General features: G+C 43.0%; 7 non-coding genes across 7 annotated transcripts; 3 read left to right on the top strand and 4 right to left on the bottom strand.

Annotated features, from left to right (window-relative positions):
* The first annotated feature begins 139 nt into the window (after window positions 1–139).
* LOC148633626 (U4 spliceosomal RNA) lies at window positions 140–281 on the top strand. Its single transcript, XR_015933938.1, has one exon. It is a non-coding gene; the product is annotated as a U4 spliceosomal RNA (small nuclear RNA).
* Window positions 282–7,309: 7,028 nt separating this feature from the next.
* trnan-guu (transfer RNA asparagine (anticodon GUU)) lies at window positions 7,310–7,383 on the bottom strand. The gene has a single exon. It is a non-coding gene; the product is annotated as a tRNA-Asn (tRNA).
* Window positions 7,384–8,523: 1,140 nt separating this feature from the next.
* On the top strand, window positions 8,524–8,596 carry trnar-ucg (transfer RNA arginine (anticodon UCG)). Its single transcript has one exon. It is a non-coding gene; the product is annotated as a tRNA-Arg (tRNA).
* Window positions 8,597–10,157: 1,561 nt separating this feature from the next.
* Window positions 10,158–10,239, bottom strand: trnas-uga (transfer RNA serine (anticodon UGA)). The gene has a single exon. It is a non-coding gene; the product is annotated as a tRNA-Ser (tRNA).
* Window positions 10,240–11,765: 1,526 nt separating this feature from the next.
* Window positions 11,766–11,839, bottom strand: trnan-guu (transfer RNA asparagine (anticodon GUU)). Its single transcript has one exon. It is a non-coding gene; the product is annotated as a tRNA-Asn (tRNA).
* An 879-nt stretch (window positions 11,840–12,718) lies between these two features.
* On the bottom strand, window positions 12,719–12,790 carry trnag-ucc (transfer RNA glycine (anticodon UCC)). The gene has a single exon. It is a non-coding gene; the product is annotated as a tRNA-Gly (tRNA).
* Window positions 12,791–13,443: 653 nt separating this feature from the next.
* On the top strand, window positions 13,444–13,585 carry LOC148633620 (U4 spliceosomal RNA). The gene has a single exon (XR_015933928.1). It is a non-coding gene; the product is annotated as a U4 spliceosomal RNA (small nuclear RNA).
* The last annotated feature ends 5,300 nt before the right edge of the window (window positions 13,586–18,885 follow it).

Raw genomic sequence — 18,885 nt, 5'->3', positions numbered from 1 at the left:
GCCCTTGTCTGTCATGAAATTCTTCAAAACCTCAAGCTAGAAGAAGAAGACGACAAATATGAAGCGTTACAGCAACGACATGCCATGAGACGATTGATAACGATTTCCGTAGAATCCCCGCGGTTGCCTGGCAACCGTCAGCTTTGCGCAGTGGCAGTATCGTAGCCTGTGAGGTTTAGCCGAGGCGCGATTATTACTAGTTGAAAACTTTTCCCAATACCCCACTTCCGCCGGTTTGCAATACAATCGGCGAAAGCAATTTTTGACAGTCTCGTCAGAGACTGAGCAAGGTGTTTAAAGACAGATTTTGTCATGGTGACATCATGATAGAAAGAAACGAGCTTGTTACGTTTCAACAGAAACGCTCTTTAGCTCTTTCAGCGTTATGCAGAGAACAGCGTCTGTCGAGATCACTTTTGAGTCAGCGCGAAACGCCGTGTGCTGTCAGTTTGATTTCATATTGCTCGTAGCGGCGCCCGGCTTTTGTCTGTCAAACGTTAGGTTGCGCTTCTTCATGCTGCATCGTCGGCATGAGTGGAGCTTTATAAACGTCTGTACTTACTGCGCCCCATAAGAAATCGTTTGTCCCCGTTCAAAAGAGATTGTGCGATGTCCTGCAGCAAACCTTTGACAGTTTGAAAAGAGGAATTGATTCTGCTTCCTGTGCGTGCAGTAGTTACAAAGTTGAACGCCTTTACACGATCTGCTGCAGTTTTCAGTGGGCGGGCTTTGTCAAATGGCTTGGAAAAACGCACTGTGTTTCGGCTCGGGAAACATCATGAGCAGTGTCCTGCATGTTTTCTGTGTATAGCTGTCTTTTAACGGATACAGAATTCATTCGAAATCATTGATTTCTCCAATTAACAAGGGTCCCTTAAAGGATGAGTCAAAGTAACGTCTAATCGGATTAGTTTCCTTAGAGCTGGTTCAGAGTTTGCTCAAGAGTTTACCTTTCACAGATGCGCAAAGAAGAATGTTGGGGGTGCACGCTTCAAAGCGCCTTACAGCTGTAGGGAGTGATTCGAGACGATTCGTGGCGTGTGCTCGTTCCCATATACCGTACGCCCCGGGGTGCAGTGCTAGGATGACATACAATACCGCTTGGGCACGTAACGGCGTTATATGCAAGTGCGGGACGTGAGGGTTTTTGTTTGTTCGTTTTGTTTTGCTCTGCTTTGCTTTGTTTCGTGGTCAAGAGGCGTAAGGTAAGTCGTAATCCAGGGAGAACACTGGTGGCAAACAGTCCGAGGTGAGAGGCGAGGTCCAAAGTCGAAAAGGCAGAAGGGGAGTCCAATATCCAGAATAAACGAGGTAATGGAAAAACGCCAGGTAGAGCTCTCAAGGAGTAGACTCAATACCGAGCAGCGGGAAGCAGGTAAAGATGGTAAAAATAGCACTGCGCACCGCACGGTGGAGTGTGTGCAGGTGGGTTAACTCGTGCGGCGGCGTTTGTTAATAATCACCCACTGCTGGTGCTGATTAGATCGCTTATGAGTTGGTCTTAACTGCCTGGCAGTCATGACAAGCTCCTCTTTAAGCTGTGGTTTAGTTTTGCATTCATGTGTTTCTAGAGCAGTTATTTATAGGGGTGGGTGGGTCTTTCACAGAGGCTCAGGACAAATCCCCCACATGAAATTTTACTGTGTGCGTTCAGACAGTCACAGGTCAAGAGCCAGGCAGGAGGACAATGGACAGAAGAGCCAACGAACTAAAAATAAAAGAACGAATATGAAAAAGCCACCATCTTTTTCTTTTTGACATTTTCCGACTTTCATGCAAGCCAGGACAAAGTTGCTCGTACAGATGCAGCCATTCAAAGTAAGCGGTACAGACACGTACCGCAGGTAAGATGACACGCGATACCGCGGTGCGTGATTGGTTGACCGACAGGGGCACTCGTGGTCCGTTGGTCTGTCGTAGAAAGACTTACTGTAAACGTCTTTACTGTGCCCGTTGTAGATATTGAATTTTACCACTGAAGGGAAATCTTAGTAGCTGAGCATAAAAAGAATAGGAGCATACTGTAACGCGTGTGAAGGCCATAAACGATATTAATTTTGGAACGTAAACATACAGTATATAGCTGGTCTTGGTACTTTAAAGAAAAAAATACACACCAGTATTCCATTTCTCCCTAAACATTGTAAGCTTCGAAGTCTTTAACTAACGTGATACCGGAGTCAACAAGCATACTTTTAGAATTTGATTAAAAGGGAATATAATATGGAATCGCGTATCTAAAGAATTTAATAACGGTATGATTATATCCGTGTACTGCGGCAGAGCTATGTAGGGCTGTTTCGCCTGCCTGATCATGCGAGCTTTCTTGTAGCCTACTGGTCTAGGTGCGTGACTACCTTCTGGCAGGTTGTGTGTTTGAATCCAGCTGCTGCTGGACTTTTCATTTTTATTTATTTATTTTTTAATCGCGTAACATAAACATATTACCGTATGCAAACTGTACTGTATACAGTATGTATATGTATATTTAATGTCTTAACTGTGCCCGTTTAATTGAATTAAAAAAAATATTTAACACGAACATTAAGCTGTTTACATCTTCCGCCTGAGAACAGTCACCCGTTGCTACCCAACGCAGAATGGTGATTGGCTGACACCATCTGACACCCCTCTGATTGGAGAAAAAAGACGTGCTGGTGTGCTATACCAGGAAGAGGATTTCTTTCTATTCAAAACGTGTATTTTAAAAGTTTAAGAAGTAAAAACCTTACAGCGTACACAGATTTCTAAACTGATCAGGATCGTTATCTTTGTCTTATGCATAATAATGTTCACCGCTCTGTCCAGCAAATTAATAATAAACTTTATTTTATATAGCTTTTTAAATGAATAAGTAATTAGATTGCTCATAAACCTAATCACTTGCTTTTTCTTTTTATTTAGGCTCAGATTTCAACTATAGATCGTATTATTAATAACCATAATAACAACCAACCAACAAAAACAACCATATAAACATAATACCAACCAAAAACATAGATAACGACCACAATACAAAATCAAATAATCAAACCATTTTACACTCGCAAAGTCCTCGAATTATCATAATCCCGCCCCTTATGCAAAACCAAACCTTCCTCCCATCCCAGTTTATCCTGTTTATCATAAACAAAATCCACCTCAATTTTCAACATAAAGCATTACACAAAATCAATACCTCAACACTCCATACTCAACAACGATAATTCACAAACAGCCAGAACATGTAACTACACATTCCCAAACATACCTACTTTCCATAGCCCCGCCCCTTATGCAAAACCAACATCCCTCCCCTGTTCTCTCTTTCCCCTGGCGGTTGTAATTGTTTTTATTTTCAAATAAATTTTAGCAAAGTCATGTATTTTAAAAATCTTAAGATTTTTCTATTTATGTCTTTATTTAGTGGTTTCATTAGTGACAAAGGCTAAACTTTCTTGGAAAAATGTCTTTTATGTAAACCATGTTTGCTATTAATTCATTCAGGGCTAAAATATGTTCATTGTCTTCTAATGAAAGAAGGGTTCCTTTCGCCGTAGTCGGGAGCCTAGCCTTTAACTAGTAAGTACTGTATTTACTGGGTTTTTGAGGGGGTGTCTTTCGCTGGAAATCTCGCCTCCTACTTTGAAAATACCCGTGAAACCGGTTCAATTCGTCACAGCCAGCACTCCTGCAGAGAGTTGGGTTGTACAGTACTTGCAGTGTATACAGTACACGCGTTATGCTCTTCGTTAATGTCTGTGAAGTTTTATTTAATCTCTGAGCCATACTGATTCTTCTGGAAGCACACCAGTATTCCACTTTCTCCCTAAACATTTTTAGGATCAGAGTCTTACATGTGGTTATTTCGAAAACGTTTGTACGTGCTCCTTCTTACCATGTTACTGTTTACCGTTACTGACCATATTAAGTTTAAGTGCCTGTGGGCACTTTTCCTGTCCGTGGGGGGTGGACCGTCTTTCATTAGAAGGTTAGTCTGTTCTACTCTGAGAATGTAGAGGGGGTGGGAAGTGCCCGCGGTCATTTAATTAGTATTAAAATCTTAGTTATCTTTCTAGTTCACAGGTTTACATGCATAATTTAATTTTGAAAGCCACTGAGACATCAGGTACTACTGTTGTATTTATGAAAAAGAAACAAAACAAAAAACATACTAACAACTGTGCCATCCTACTCCTTAGTTAATACATTTTATTATTCATAAACAGTTAACATTGTTAGCAAAATATTTTGAATTATATTTAACCCTATTTTTTCTTTAGTTTTGTATTTAACTTATTATATGATAGTCAGACTTAATGTATATTAATGTATATTTGAACAATGAAAATATATTTTTACAAGATTTTACATTAAGCACTTAAAATTAATATGGTTAATAATAGTAAACTGTAACATGCTGTAACAAGATCGGTTAAACTTCGAAGAAAATCCTTTCAGAGAAAATGTTTCAGGTGTGAAGAACAAACCTGTTCCCACACACCCTGCCCCCACTACCATTAGAATATACACAAACATTTTAGCGTTTCATTCTGAGCAGAAGACCCTCACACCTGAAGAGTGCTGGCTGTGACGAATTAAACCGGTTTTACAGGTTTCAATCACAGATTGGGACTCAGTAAAGTAACACACAGCGCCACTGGATTTGATAATACTGTACCTAACCAAAATCCGCAATATGGAAACAGAACCTGTGTAATTGTTGATAGATGATGTACTCATAACATTTTTTCAAGACGAACTACAACATTTAAAAAATGACTTGTATGTACTTGATATCTCTAATCAATCCACGGGTTCCAGCACAAAACGAAACTAAAACGCATACCGTTTCGCGCTTCTTATTAGTTGCTCAAAAGTAATTTGACCGTATGAAATGCATAATATAAACCTAGAAACATATACGTGAGCAGTACTTAAGCACTGTAGTATCGGTGTTAAGACATACCTCTCAAATACTGTAAATCAAGTTAAAAATATCTCAAGACCGATTCTGGTCGTAATGAAACCATGTTTCGTGTATGTTTTCTTTTTCATCTTGAAATAACTCATTTCTAAATACCTTTTTCACTGTTAACATCTTGTAGCAACTTTGCGACAAAATATACACTCTGACAGTTCATCCTGCTACCAACATTAAATAAAACAAATCTTAAGATTTCTATATTTATGTCTTTATTTAGTGGTTTCATTCGAAGCTTACAATGTTTAGGGAGAAATGGAATACTGGTGTGTATTTTTTTCTTTAAAGTACCGAGACCAGCCATATACTGTATGTTTATGTTAAGATTTCCCTTCAGTGGTAAAATTAGATATGAATATTCAATACTTAAATGGGCACAGTTAAGACATTAAATATACATATACATATTGTATACAGTACAGTTTGCATACGGTAATATGTTTATGTTACGCGATTAAAAAATAAATAAATAAAACTGGAAGGTCCAGCACCACCATTATGTTTATATGGTTGTTTTTGTTGGTTGGTTGTTATTATGGTTATTAATAATACGATCTATAGTTGAAATCTGAGCCTAAATAAAAAGAAAAAGCAAGTGATTAGGTTTATGAGCAATCTAATTACTTATTCGTTAAAAACGCTATATAAAATAAAGTTTATTATTAATTTGCTGGACAGAGCGGTGAACATTATTATGCATAAGACAAAGATAACGATCCTGATCAGTTTAGAAATCTGTGTACGCTGTAAGGTTTTTACTTCTTAAACTTTTAAAATACACGTTTTGAATAGAAAGAAATCCTCTTCCTGGTATAGCACACCTGGTGTCTGGTGTCTGGTGTCAGATAGTGTCAGCCAATCACCATTCTGCGTTGGGTAGCAACGGGTGACTGTTCTCAGGCGGAAGATGTAAACAGCTTAATGTTCGTGTTAAATAATTTTTTTTTTAATTCAATTAAACGGGCACAGTTAAGACATTAAATATACATATACATACTGTATACAGTACAGTTTGCATACGGTAATATGTTTATGTTACGTGATTAAAAAATAAATAAATAAAAATGAAAAGTCCAGCAGCAGCTGGATTCGAACACACAACCTACCAGTTGGTAGTCACGCACCTAGACCAGTAAGCTACAAGACAGCTCGCATGATCAGGCAGGCGAAACAGCCCTACACAGTTCTGCCGCAGTACACGGATATAATCATACCGTTATTAAATTCTTGAGATACGCGATTCCATATTATATTCCCTTTTAATCAAATTCTAAAAGTATGCTTGTTGACGTATCCGGTATCACGTTAGTTAAAGACTTCGAAGCTTACAATGTTTAGGGAGAAATGGAATACCGGTGTGTATTTTTCCTTGTGATATTTTAAGCTCTAGTTGAATGATAGGTGTCGCATTTTAAATCATTCTCGTAGTAGAAATTATGAAACGCCCTGTTAAAAGCAAGGAAGTTTTTATGCCCCGTTGAAGTAAAACAAAATGCCTGACAAAGTATGGCTTGGACAGATTCCAAGTGCTTGTACAAATGTGCTAAAGAAATTATACTTTGAGTATACAGCTTGTCCAAAGTCATCCATTATTAATACTATTAGTAATATCTTCAGTAAAGGCTTTGATGCATAAATATTTCTGATAAAGGTAGGTTGTGTACTTTTGTCCAACTGAGCAATCTTGCTTTCATAAAATATACCAACATTTGAATGACTGATGATTAACATGCTGTGATACACAGTTCAAAATTAAAGGCTCGAATGCTGTACATGAGAGGTTAAGCTCCCCCTGGCGGTTTTACAAGGCGACGCCGGATAGCTAGTCACGTGACACACGTGATACCGCGTGATACCCTGGTGGGCGTGTCGCGGTATGCCGTGAAATACCTCACCCATTTTGAATGGCTGCATCTGTAGCTACTTGTGGATTCAAATACTCTATCGAGTGCTTTGATGAGTTTTTGCAATTTGATTGTCGTCCTGTCAGCCTGTTTCTGTTTTTTTTTCAATCTAGTGATGGAAAGTAAGAGGGAAATGATGGAGCAATCCATAACCGCTCCGTAAAAATGGCAGAAAGAAATGGCCCGTCACTAAGGACATTTGTGAAGCAGAGGAGTGACATCACCACAAAGTGACTTATTCTGCTGATCGTTTTGGTGAATAATGATTGAGGCGCGTTAAGAGAAAGGTAGCTGCGTCAGCATGCTTAGGCTGCAAAGGATCAAGCAAAGGTTTACTCCATGCTGAAAAGAGAAGAAAAGAAGCACAACGTTCCGACTGTGGAGCCTTCTGCGCCATCTTCTTTAGCTGTGATGATGTTTACATTGGAAAAACTAAGACATGCGTCCCTGGGTGGGCTTGAACCACCAACCTTTCGGTTAACAGCCGAACGCGCTAACCGATTGCGCCACAGAGACTGACAGCCGCTTGTGTTCCCTACATTTGCAGGTTTATGGTCAAAGAAAACAATCACTTGCGCTTCTTGCAGCCGGCAATCTTTTTCCACTGACAACCAAGAAATGGATTTCATCTTTCACAAGCTGTATGGATTTCTTCAAAAACAAGTTATTCCAGAAAGGAAATGAATTCTTGCATTAAACTGAACCAAGCTGTACATGTTTGTCTGAAATGATACATTCGGCACAACAAGACACGGAGAGAGGCACCGCTGGTATTCAGACCCAGGATCGCCTGCTTACTAGGCGGGCACTTTAAGCCACTAGGGAACAGCGCCAGCGGAGCACCGTGCTTTTACAGACACTTGGACACATCTGCGTTCGGTGTGCACTTAACCTGCTCTCTGAGCCCGTTGCCTCCGTCCCATTTAATAGCAGAACTGACGCCAAGAGAAATGATGAGAAATGGCATTTATCGGGCACTTTTCATGTCCAAGCTGTGCATTCTTTGGCGACACCATTTTTTCTTTTGTTTAATTTCTATACTTATTCATAGAATAAAAACGATATGTCATGTACTGTAAGGGAAATGTCTCTTTTTTTTAATGGGGAAAGCTAGCACCACTAAATGTTGTGTTTAGAAGAAGTGATTTAACATGACACGTGACCTAATTTACCGGAGCAAAAGCTCACCCAGCAAGCCCTGCTTTACTTCTACAGGAGAGAAGTACTGTAGAGTCTGCAAGATGTTCAGCTGGGTAGCTACGTCAGCATGCCTCGGCTGCATAGGAACAAGCAATAGGTTTATTGCATGCTGAAAAGAGAAGAACGGAAACAGCGTTTCGACTGTGAGGTCTTCTCACACCTGTAAAAGGCTCCATGGTTTTCTTTCTTCTCTTTTCAACATGGAATACACCTATTGTCTGCAAGATGTGACAATTTCATGGTGTTTTGGAAGAAAACCTTTTTTCTTTGAATTCAAAATCAATCGGAATTTCAGCACGACACATCAACACTTTTTCTGTTTTAAGGAGATGATATTTTAAACCTGATAAAAATAGTAGGAAACACAAGTTTCTTGCTGTGAAAATTTAGATGGGGAAGTGTACTACTAGTAGCAGTGTAGAGCTCTCTGTGGTGGAGTGCAAGCGCATGTTCTATGGGCCAGTGGCGTAATGGATAACGCGTTTGACTTCGGATCAGAAGATTGTGGGTTCGAGTCCTGCCTGGCTCGTGAGGCTTTTAAACCTCTCAGGTTCCTCGGTAACAGGTTGCCGTCATGTATATGAACTATAGAAAAGCATTTGCCACAACCCGTAAATTAGCACGCAAGTGCGGGCTAGTGAACACAGAACTGTATGGAGATCATCTCCAGCTCCGAGCTCAATTGCAATGAAAAAACATGCAGAACAGAACTGGAGAGCAGCTGAATTTGTGCTCGGTAGGGTGGGGAGGACTCAGCATTGCTATTGTTCTAATTGGCATGAACTGCAGGGGATCTGAATCAGAACATGTCAGTTAGTTCGATCATTGCGTCAATATGTAGGCCACGTTAATACAGAATTATTACTTTGTCTGTCTCGTCTTTGTATATAGCTGAATGTCCCTGACAATTTCATGTTAGTTTTTAAGAACGACATTGGTGCTAATATATACACATATAGCATATAAGGAACACGTAAAAGTTTAGTCCATGCTGAAAAGATAAGAAAACCGCCACAACGTTTCATCTTGGAATATAAATCTTTACTTGTTGTTTTGCAGCCTACCCATTCTGACCTAACTCCTCCCTTGAAATTCCCTAACAGATAAGGGTATGTAACGGCTCATGCGATGCTCAGTTGCAATTTGTCCCAAAACAAACAAGAACAGCAGCTGAGGGTTTGAGTTTGAACATGCACTGTATTAAAGCAGCTTTTATTTCCATTGATAAATGCTAGATATTCCTACAGAGATTCTCCAGGTGAGTAAGCGATTCCTGTTTCTGTTTCTATTTCTGTTTCATATATATATACAGTATATATATATATGTTACATGTGTCTCTGCAATAGTATAAATGTGTTATACACTATCAGGGGCTGCTTTTTTGTGCACCTCATCTACATCAAGGGTTTTTTTTTTCATTTATGTTTGTGGACCTTCACCATTTGAGGAAGTGAGTTAGATAAGAAAGTTACAGGTATGGTGAGCAATGACTGACAAAGGCACGTACTGCGTATTCCTTACAGAAGTGTAAGCAATTTGTTCTAAAAAACACCGGCTAAAGTCCAACATCGTTAGCAATCTTATTACTTAAACAGAATTAACATCAATAAACTGTAAGGTGCTGGTACATGCGAGTAGATTTGATCTTCTATTAAACAAAAATGCAATTACAGCTCTAAAAAGGTCAACCTAGACTTCTGTAACAGATCTGTTCAGGTCATCGCTGTTCCTCTGACCTTGTGAGTCTTTGGAATTTTAAAAGTGTATTTTGCTTGCCTTTCATGTGGTCTGTGTACAAGTCACTGTGGCATATGCGGTCCTACACAGCCTTGCTATAGACGTGATGAGCCTCCGCTATGTTGCAATGGAGAACAGGTTTAGTACGGAGCTGCCGAGAAAATTCAGCTGGAAAGCTCGTTGCAGAAAAGCATCGGTATCTGTGTCCAGCGGCAAAGCGTCCTTCGTGGGTGCCGAAGAATCGATTTCACAGGCTGCGGGTCCAGGCGATTTAGAGTGTTAAAGGTCCCAGCGAAAACGAAACGGCGCTGGTCCTTTTACACGCACGCACGCAACCAAATGCAAAGGACGCCTTAGTCGGCAGGATTTGAACCGGCGCGGGGAGACCCCAACGGATTTCAAGTCTGTCACCTTAACCACTCGGCCACGATTACAGCGAGCGCCGCGGCCGCTGCCTTCTTGCTACAATCGAACAGGGAGTGCGAGGCGGCGGCAGCGGAGGCAACTTTTTTCAAGTTCGCTCTCCGTTTAAGAAACCTTTTACGCCATACGTGCAAGCACACACACACACACCTCAGAGGACTTAAGGGTGGCTTCAAGTTGGAATGATAAAGTCTCCCCGTTCGGACATGAAAACAGAACGTTCTTAGACAGAAAGCAATCAACAACGGAGACATGTGGACGACGATTTTAGTCACTGCACTTTGAATAGCATTTTTGCTCCAGTTACAGGAGATGCACCAATGGCCCTTGACCTACGCCAATGCCTTGAACATTCAAACAAAACAGCCCTCAAGTCCTGCGGTTTAATATAACGCTGTTACGTGTCGAGGCAGTATTTGACTCTGTCCTACCGTTGAGACACGGGGCGTATATGGAAACGAACACATGCTACGGATCGTCTCTAATCGGTCCCTACAGTTGGAAGGCTCCTTGAAGCGTGCACCCCCATCATTCATCTTTGCGCATCTGTGAAAGGTAGACTCTTGAGCAATGTTTGAGCCAGCTCTAAGGCAACTAGTGCTATTGGACAGAGACCTCTTGAAGATCCTAAGAGTCTCTTAACACCACTTCCAGCAGCAAGCTTAATTGTTCGCTGGAGGTCTCCCACCCAGGTACTGACCAGGCAAAGAATCACCACTACATTGAATGAGGAAGTTAATCCTGAAATCCAATTACATATCTGAAGGTAAGACAAATCCATAAGAACATGTCTTAGTATTACTTCGTTTACATTAGTATGGCACTGAGTTGGAGCTCCTCTTTAAGCTGTGGTTTAGTTTTGCATTCATGTGTTTCTAGAGCAGTTATTTATGGGGGTGGGTGGGTCTTTCACAGAGGCTCAGGACAAATCCCCCGCCTGAAAGTCTAAGGTGTGCGTTCAGACAGTCACAGGTCAAGAGCCAGGCAGGAGGACAATGGACAGAAGAGCCAACGAACTAAAAATGAAAGAACAAATATGAAAAAGCCACCATCTTTTTCTTTTTGACATTTTCCGACTTTCATGTAAGCCAGGACAAGGTTGCTCGTAGCTACTTGTGGATTCAAATACTCTATTGAGTGCTTTGATGAGTTTTTGCAATTTGATTGTCGTCCTGTCAGCCTGTTTCTGTTTTTTTTCTCAGTCTAGGGATGGAAAGTATGAGGGAAATGATGGAGCAATCAATAACCGCTACGGAAAAATGGCAGAAAGAAATGGTCCATCACTAAGGACATTTGTGAAGCAGAGGAATGACATCACCACAGAGGCGACACATTCTGCTGATGGTTTTGGTGTATAATGATTGAGGCGCGTTAAGAGAAAGGTAGCTGTGTCAGCATGCGTAGGCTGCAAAGGATCAAGCAAAGGTTTACTCCATGCTGAAAAGAGAAGAAAAGAAGCACAACGTTTCGACTGTGGAGCCTTCTGCGCCATTTTCTTTAGCGGTGATGATGTTTACATTGGAAAAACTGAGACATGCGTCCCTGGGTGGGCTTGAACCACCAACCTTTCGGTTAACAGCCAAACGCGCTAACCGATTGCGCCACAGAGACTGACAGCCGCTTGTGCTCCCTACATTTGCAGGTTTATGGTCAAAGAAAACAATCACTTGCGCTTCTTGCAGCCGGCAATCTTTTTCCACTGACAACCAAGAAATGGATTTCATCTTTCACAAGCTGTATGGATTTCTTCAAAAACAAGTTATTCCAGAAAGGAAATGAATTCTTGCATTAAACTGAACCAAGCTGTACATGTTTGTCTGAAATGAGACATTCGGCACAACAAGACACGGAGAGAGGCACCGCTGGTATTCAGACCCAGGATCACCTGCTTACTAGGCAGGCACTTTAAGCCACTAGGGAACAGCGCCAGCGGAGCACCGCGCTTTTACAGACACTTGGACACATCTGCGTTCGGTGTGCACTTAACCTGCTCTCTGAGCCCGTTGCCTCCGTCCCATTTAATAGCAGAACTGACGCCAAGAGAAATGATGAGAAATGGCATTTATCGGGCACTTTTCATGTCCAACTGCTGCAGTTTTCAGTGGGCGGGCTTTGTCAGATGGCTTGGAAAAACGCACTGTGTTTCGGCTCGGGAAACATCATGAGCAGTGTCCTGCATGTTTTCTGTGTATAGCTGTCTTTTAATACAGAATTCATTCGAAATCATTGATTTCTCCAATTAACAAGGGTCCCTTTTTGAACCTGCCAGAAGCATTCTTTCAATGTAACAGATTTACTCCGGGGAAAGGCAGCATGACATTGAGAGTAGCTTTCAGCACCCGTATCGGACTGCGTGTATGCAGACACCGCTCAGAATCCCCTGTAAGATTCTCCTTCAATTCCGTTTTGCAGTGCTTTAGCTCTTTCAAAAGGCTTCGCTTTGCTAGTCACAATCCAAGGCTCATGACAGCATTTGGAACCAATCGCCACTGCGTTGGCCGGGAATTGAACCCAGGTCAACTGCTTGGAAGGCAGCTATGCTCACCACTATACCACCAACGCACACACACAGGAACCCTGCAGGACACCACCAGAGAATGCTCACGATTTCGGAAGCTGTCTCCGGGACGTGCTGATTCCACACATCCTGAAAAAATCATGATATTGTTAGTTGCTGTAGCTAGACGTTCAAATGAGTTTCATGGCCAGATGGACTGTTTCCTCTAGCGGTATAGTATTGCAGTGAGACAGCACGATGCCTGCAAGACTATGTCACGCTAAACGCCACAGATTGTGTTTGTCCGTTCGTGTCAGTCGTCCTGCAGCCACGGGAAGTGGGACACAAACATGCTGCAATGCTTTCAAGACGTTAGGATTTGTTTGTGTAACATCCGAGAAGAGTACTTGTGGCTTGAATGTGAACTGTACGTGCCCGCCCCCTTTCCTCTGTAGTGCATGAGTTCCTCCCGGCACGCCCTTCGTCATTGTTCTGTCATCTTGTATTTAAAGGGTTGTATTTCTGCTGCTAAAAAGAAGCAACGGTTTTCTCACAACGCCCTTTGTTCCCAACGGAGCCCTTGTCTGTCATGAAATTCTTCAAAACCTCAAGCTAGAAGAAGAAGAAGACGACAAATATGAAGCGTTACCGCAACGACATGCCATGAGACGATCGATAACGATTTCCATAGGATCCCCGCGGTTGCCTGGCAACCGTCAGCTTTGCGCAGTGGCAGTATCGTAGCCTGTGAGGTTTAGCCGAGGCGCGATTATTGCTAGTTGAAAACTTTTCCCAATACCCCGCTTCCGCCGGTTTGCAATACAATCGGCGAAAGCAATTTTTGACAGTCTCGTCAGAGACTGAGCAAGGTGTTTAAAGACAGATTTGGTCATGGTGACATCATGGTAGAAAGAAACGAGCTTGTTACGTCTCAACAGAAACGCTCTTTAGCTCTTTCAGCGTTATGCAGAGAACAGCGTCTGTCGAGATCACTTTTGAGTCAGCGCGAAACGCCGTGTGCTGTCAGTTTGATTTCATATTGCTCGTAGCGGCGCCCGGCTTTTGTCTGTCAAACGTTAGGTTGCGGTTCTTCATGCTGCATTGTCGGCATGAGTGGAGCTTTTTAAACGTCTGTACTTACTGTATATGGTATATATACAGTATATGGCTGGTCTCGGTACTTTAAAGAAAACATACACGAAAGATGGTTTCATTATGACAAGTATCGGTCTTGAGATATTTTTAACTTGATTTACAGAAGCGCGAAACGGTATGCCCAGGGCGTTTTAGTTTTCGTTTTGTTTTAATGCAGTGCAGTGGATTGATTAGAGATATCAAGTACATACAAGTCATTTTTTAAATGTTGTAGTTCGTCTTGTAAAAATGTTACAAGTACATAATCTGTCAACAATTACACAGGTTCTGTTTCCATATTGCGAATTTTGGTTACGTAATATTATTTTCTAATTTCACGTTGTGAATATATGATTTGGGCAAACAGAGCCGCAAAGAAGTACATTATGGGTTGTTGTTTTTTTTTTGCAGTTTTATCTAGAACAAGCGATGCTTAAACCTTTGTCTGATTCTTGTGAAACTATCCACACGACAGTTACCTAGGAGTTGACTTCAGTGATGTCACTGATGGGATGTTTCTAAAAATCCATCCACTGTAAAACGTCTTCTCCACTTGTCCTGCATATGTATTCGCTAATGAAGCTGTGTGTTCTGAGCCTGGATCTCTACATTTCTGTATGAACCAGCTTAGAGGGCTAAAGACAGCTTGTGTTTAAATTGAGTGTAAGGTAATTTATGCTTCTAAACTCATGGTCAGCATTTATTATTGTACTGTGCTGTAAACTTCTTCTGTGCCTAATTACATTATTTTATAGCTTTATCAAATTTGTACATTGTCGATAATGTTTCTGTAGTTTTCAGCCCTTAGCATGCGACTGTTTGGTGGTGCTGTGGGTTAGGTTCCTGACTTCCATGTCACATGGTCTGTGATTGAATCCCATGGAACTATGACTTTATTTTTTAACAAACATTTCTTTGAAAAAATTAAACGTTTCCCTTGGTCAGAGATTAAATAAAACCTCACTCGCACCAAACAAATTTATATTTCTAAATATCACAACATGATCGAATTTAAGTCTTTTTAATAACAATGAATAGTCACCTATGCGTTACAAAATAAACATTTATATTGATTTGAATCGCGTTTTGATTTAAATCGTAAACGCGTGTTTAAATATATGTGTTTAAAGGCGATATACTGTATAAAAGCGCTGACTCTTATGGAATGTGTTCCGCCAGGGATTCAAAAATTTTTATTTTTTTAATCGCGTATCTAAGGAAAATTGCAGTATAACTTTGTTCATGCACATCATTATACAGTATCTCATTTTGTATTTCTATAGAAAAAAATCGTTTGCCCAGCCACTATTGTTGTTATTGTTTTTATCCTGTAAAGCGCTTTGAGGAGCACAGCTTTCTCACCACTTAGATTACTTTTTGACACCATCCTTACACAAAGCAGAAACTGATTGTATTTTCCAATGACATACAAGTGAAAAGATTACAGATTTTAATCGTCTTTTTTCTGAACCAGGGAAAATCTGATCATGTTTCTCTATAACAATAATAAAAAAACTTTATTTTACATATCACCTTTAAAAGTGGCATCTCAAAACAATACAGTAGATGTAAACCACAGATTACAAAGTAAATACCCAGACAAACGCAAACGCGTTTTTAATAAAATGCTTTCATTCATTCAACAGAGAGAGAGCGTAAAACCTGGGTGTAACAGCTGTTCCTTTTTCTGATCACTCGCTCTCTGGATAAATGTCTCGCCTGTCCAGTTCTTTGTTTTCCTAATTTGCCAATTATGCCTGCTGTGATCCACTCCTACCCTCACACCTAAAGAAGACTATTTTAAATTTCTTTGCGCATAAATTTTATTGCACATAAAGGTGATATGTAAAATAATGTTTTTTTTTATTGTTGTTATAGAGAAACATGATCAGATTTTCCCTGGTTCTTCCTGTGCGTGCAGTAGTTACAAAGTTGAACGTCTTTACACGATCTGCTGCAGTTTTCAGTGGGCGGGCTTTGTCAGATGGCTTGGAAAAACGCACTGTGTTTCGGCTCGGGAAACATCATGAGCAGTGTCCTGCATGTTTTCTGTGTATAGCTGTCTTTTAACGCATACAGAATTCATTCGAAATCATTGATTTCTCCAATTAACAAGGGTCCCTTTTTGAACCTGCCAGAAGCATTCTTTCAATGTAACAGATTTACTCCAGGGAAAGGCAGCATGACATTGAGAGTAGCTCAAGCTTTCAGCACCCGTATCGGACTGCATGTTTGCAGACACCGCTCAGAATCCCCTGTAAGATTCTCTTTCAATTCCGTTTTGCAGTGCTTTAGCTCTTTCAAAAGGCTTCGCTTTGCTAGTCACAATCCAAGGCTCATGACAGCATTTGAAAACATTTTTCTGCTTGGAAGGCAGCTATGCTCACCACTATACCACCAACGCACGCCCACAGGAGGCCTGCAGGACACCACCAGAGAATGCTCACGATTTCGGAAGCTGTCTCCGGGACGTTCTGATTCCACACATCCTGAATAAATCATGATATTCTTAGTTGCTGTAGCTAGACGTTCAAATGAGTTTCATGGCCAGATGGACTGTTTCCTCCAGCGGTATAGTATTGCAGTGAGACAGCACGATGCCTGCAAGACTATGTCACGCTACACGCCACAGATTGTGTTTGTCCGTTCGTGTCAGTCGTCCTGCAGCCACGGGAAGTGGGACACAAACATGCTGCAATGCTTTCAGGACGTTAGGATTTGTTTGTGCAACATCCGAGAAGAGTACTTGTGGCTTGAATGTGAACTGTACGTGCCCGCCCCCTTTCCTCTGTAGTGCATGAGTTCCTCCCGGCATGCCATTCGTCATTGTTCTGTCATCTTGTATTTAAAGGGTTGTATTTCTGCTGCTGAAAATAAGCAACGGTTTTCTCACAACGCCCTTTGTTCCCAACGGAGCCCTTGTCTGTCATGAAATTCTTCAAAACCTCAAGCTAGAAGAAGAAGAAGACGACAAATATGAAACGTTACCGCAACGACATGCCATGAGACAATCGATAACGATTTCCATAGGATCCCCGCGGTTGCCTGGCAACCGTCAGCTTTGCGCAGTGGCAGTATCGTAGTGTGAGCCTGTGTGAGCCTGTGAGGCTGGTATCGCTCTAGGTTGAGCCTAGGGGGTTAAGGCCAAGCAGCAGCTGAGCTGGGTGGGATCCGGCAGCAACGTTCTCTCTCTCTGCTCTCTCCTCTCCCCTCCCCCTTTCTCTTGCTCTGCCTCCTTGGCCTCTTGGCTGGAAGTGGGTACACGTGGCCTGCCCGCGGTGCTTGCTTTCTTCCTTGAGACTCGGAAGCACTATCCTCTCCCTCTCTCTCTCGCTCTCTGTCTCTCCCTCTCTCTCTGCCTCCTTGGCCTCTTGGCTGGGAGTAGGTACACGTGGCCTGCCCGCGGTGCTTGCTTTCCACCTCGAGACTCGGAAGCGCTATCCGCTCCCTCTCTCTCTCGCTTTCTCTGCCTCCTTGGCCTCTTGGCTGGGAGCAGGTACACGTGGCCTGCCCGCGGTGTTTGCTTTCTTCCTTGAGACCCGGAAGCACTTTCCGCTCTTCTCTCTCTCTCTCCTCCTGCGCCTCCACCTAGCTGGGCTTTGCCCACAAGGACAAAGGCCAGGGCTCCCTCGCTGCTCCTTTAGCTCTTTTTTGCTCTCTCTCTTTCCCTCCTTTTTTTTCCCTCTTTCTCCCTCAGAGATGGCAGACAAGAGGACACTGATCCGGTTCCACTGGACAAAGAAGACAGAGCCGATGCCGACTGCAAAGGCCTTCTTTATGACCTTCCTGCGAGGGATCTTGCAGTTGGTGGCCGGAGATCTCTACTGCCTCCAGGACAACAACGCAGAGAGATACATGGAGGCCTACATGGCTACGGACGCATCGTACGAAAAGGCAACGAGACTGATCAGGGAGAAAGGTAAGCACCCTGGTTTCTCTGATTTCAGGCCGGAGCCTATGAGGAAGACGAATCAGAGGACCATTACGGTTTGCACATACAATCCCTACGTACCAGCGGAACGGGTAACAGCGTACCTAAGGAGGTATGTAACCGTGGTGGGAAAACCGACAGAGGTCAGGGACGAAGGCGTCTGGTACGGCAAACGCCAGTACCGAGTCCTCCTGAAAGAGGACCCAGAAGGCGTCGACGGCTTCCAGCACCCCCCGGCTCGCTTCAACATCGGAGCCGACAGGGGGTACCTCTACTACCCCAGGATGCCGGATTTTTGCAGCAAGTGCAGACAGTCCGGCCACAAGACAAACACATGCGACATCGTCAGATGTCACAACTGCAATGAGGACGGGCACCTGGCAAAAACCTGCCGGGCAGCCAAAAAGTGCGACGGATGCGGCGCCGAGGGACACCTCCTTCGCCAATGCAAGGTAAGCAAACCTTCGTTTGCGCAGGTGGTGGAAGCCGGCAGGCAGAAACCGGTCTCCAGACAAAGGGAGAGGGCTGAGAACAAAGAACCCGCACCTCCCCCGCTGAGAACCGAAACTGCCGAGGCCACACCCCCAGCCGCATCGGTGCCACAAGATGGCCGCCAGGAAGAGGGACAAGATGGCCGACCGGAGGAAGGGCCCTGCATAACTCCCAGCAAAAAGGGAAAGCGAAAGCGGGAGAAGAGACCCAGGGCGGATCCACCTTCGGAAGGACATAAAAAGAGAGTGGTAAGGGAAAACCGTTTCCTCGTCCTAGAGGAAACAGAACTTTCTTCCCTCGAGGCCCAGGAACAACCGGAGGAGGCGCTTCAGGAAATGGAAACCCTCCCCCCCGAGGCCCAGGAAACGGAACCCCCCTCCCCCGAGTCCCACGGACAAAAGGAGGAGGCAGCCCAGGAAGAGGTAACCCCCTCCCCCGAGGCCCAGGGACAACAGGAAGGGGCAGCACAGGAAGTCGGAACCCCCTCCCCCGAGGCCCAGGAACAACAGGTAGAGGCAGCCCAGGAATTGGAGCCCCCCTCCCCCGAGGCCCAGGAGAAATTGGAGGCCCCCGAAACTCCCGGAAAAAGGGAAGAAAGGAGCC

Source organism: Lepisosteus platostomus, unplaced genomic scaffold, assembly GCF_059453375.1.
Source record: "Lepisosteus platostomus isolate fLepPlt1 unplaced genomic scaffold, fLepPlt1.hap1 Scaffold_46_H1, whole genome shotgun sequence".
In the NCBI taxonomy this organism is placed as follows: Eukaryota; Metazoa; Chordata; class Actinopteri; order Semionotiformes; family Lepisosteidae; genus Lepisosteus; species Lepisosteus platostomus.
This window is presented reverse-complemented; position numbering and strand designations above follow the sequence as displayed.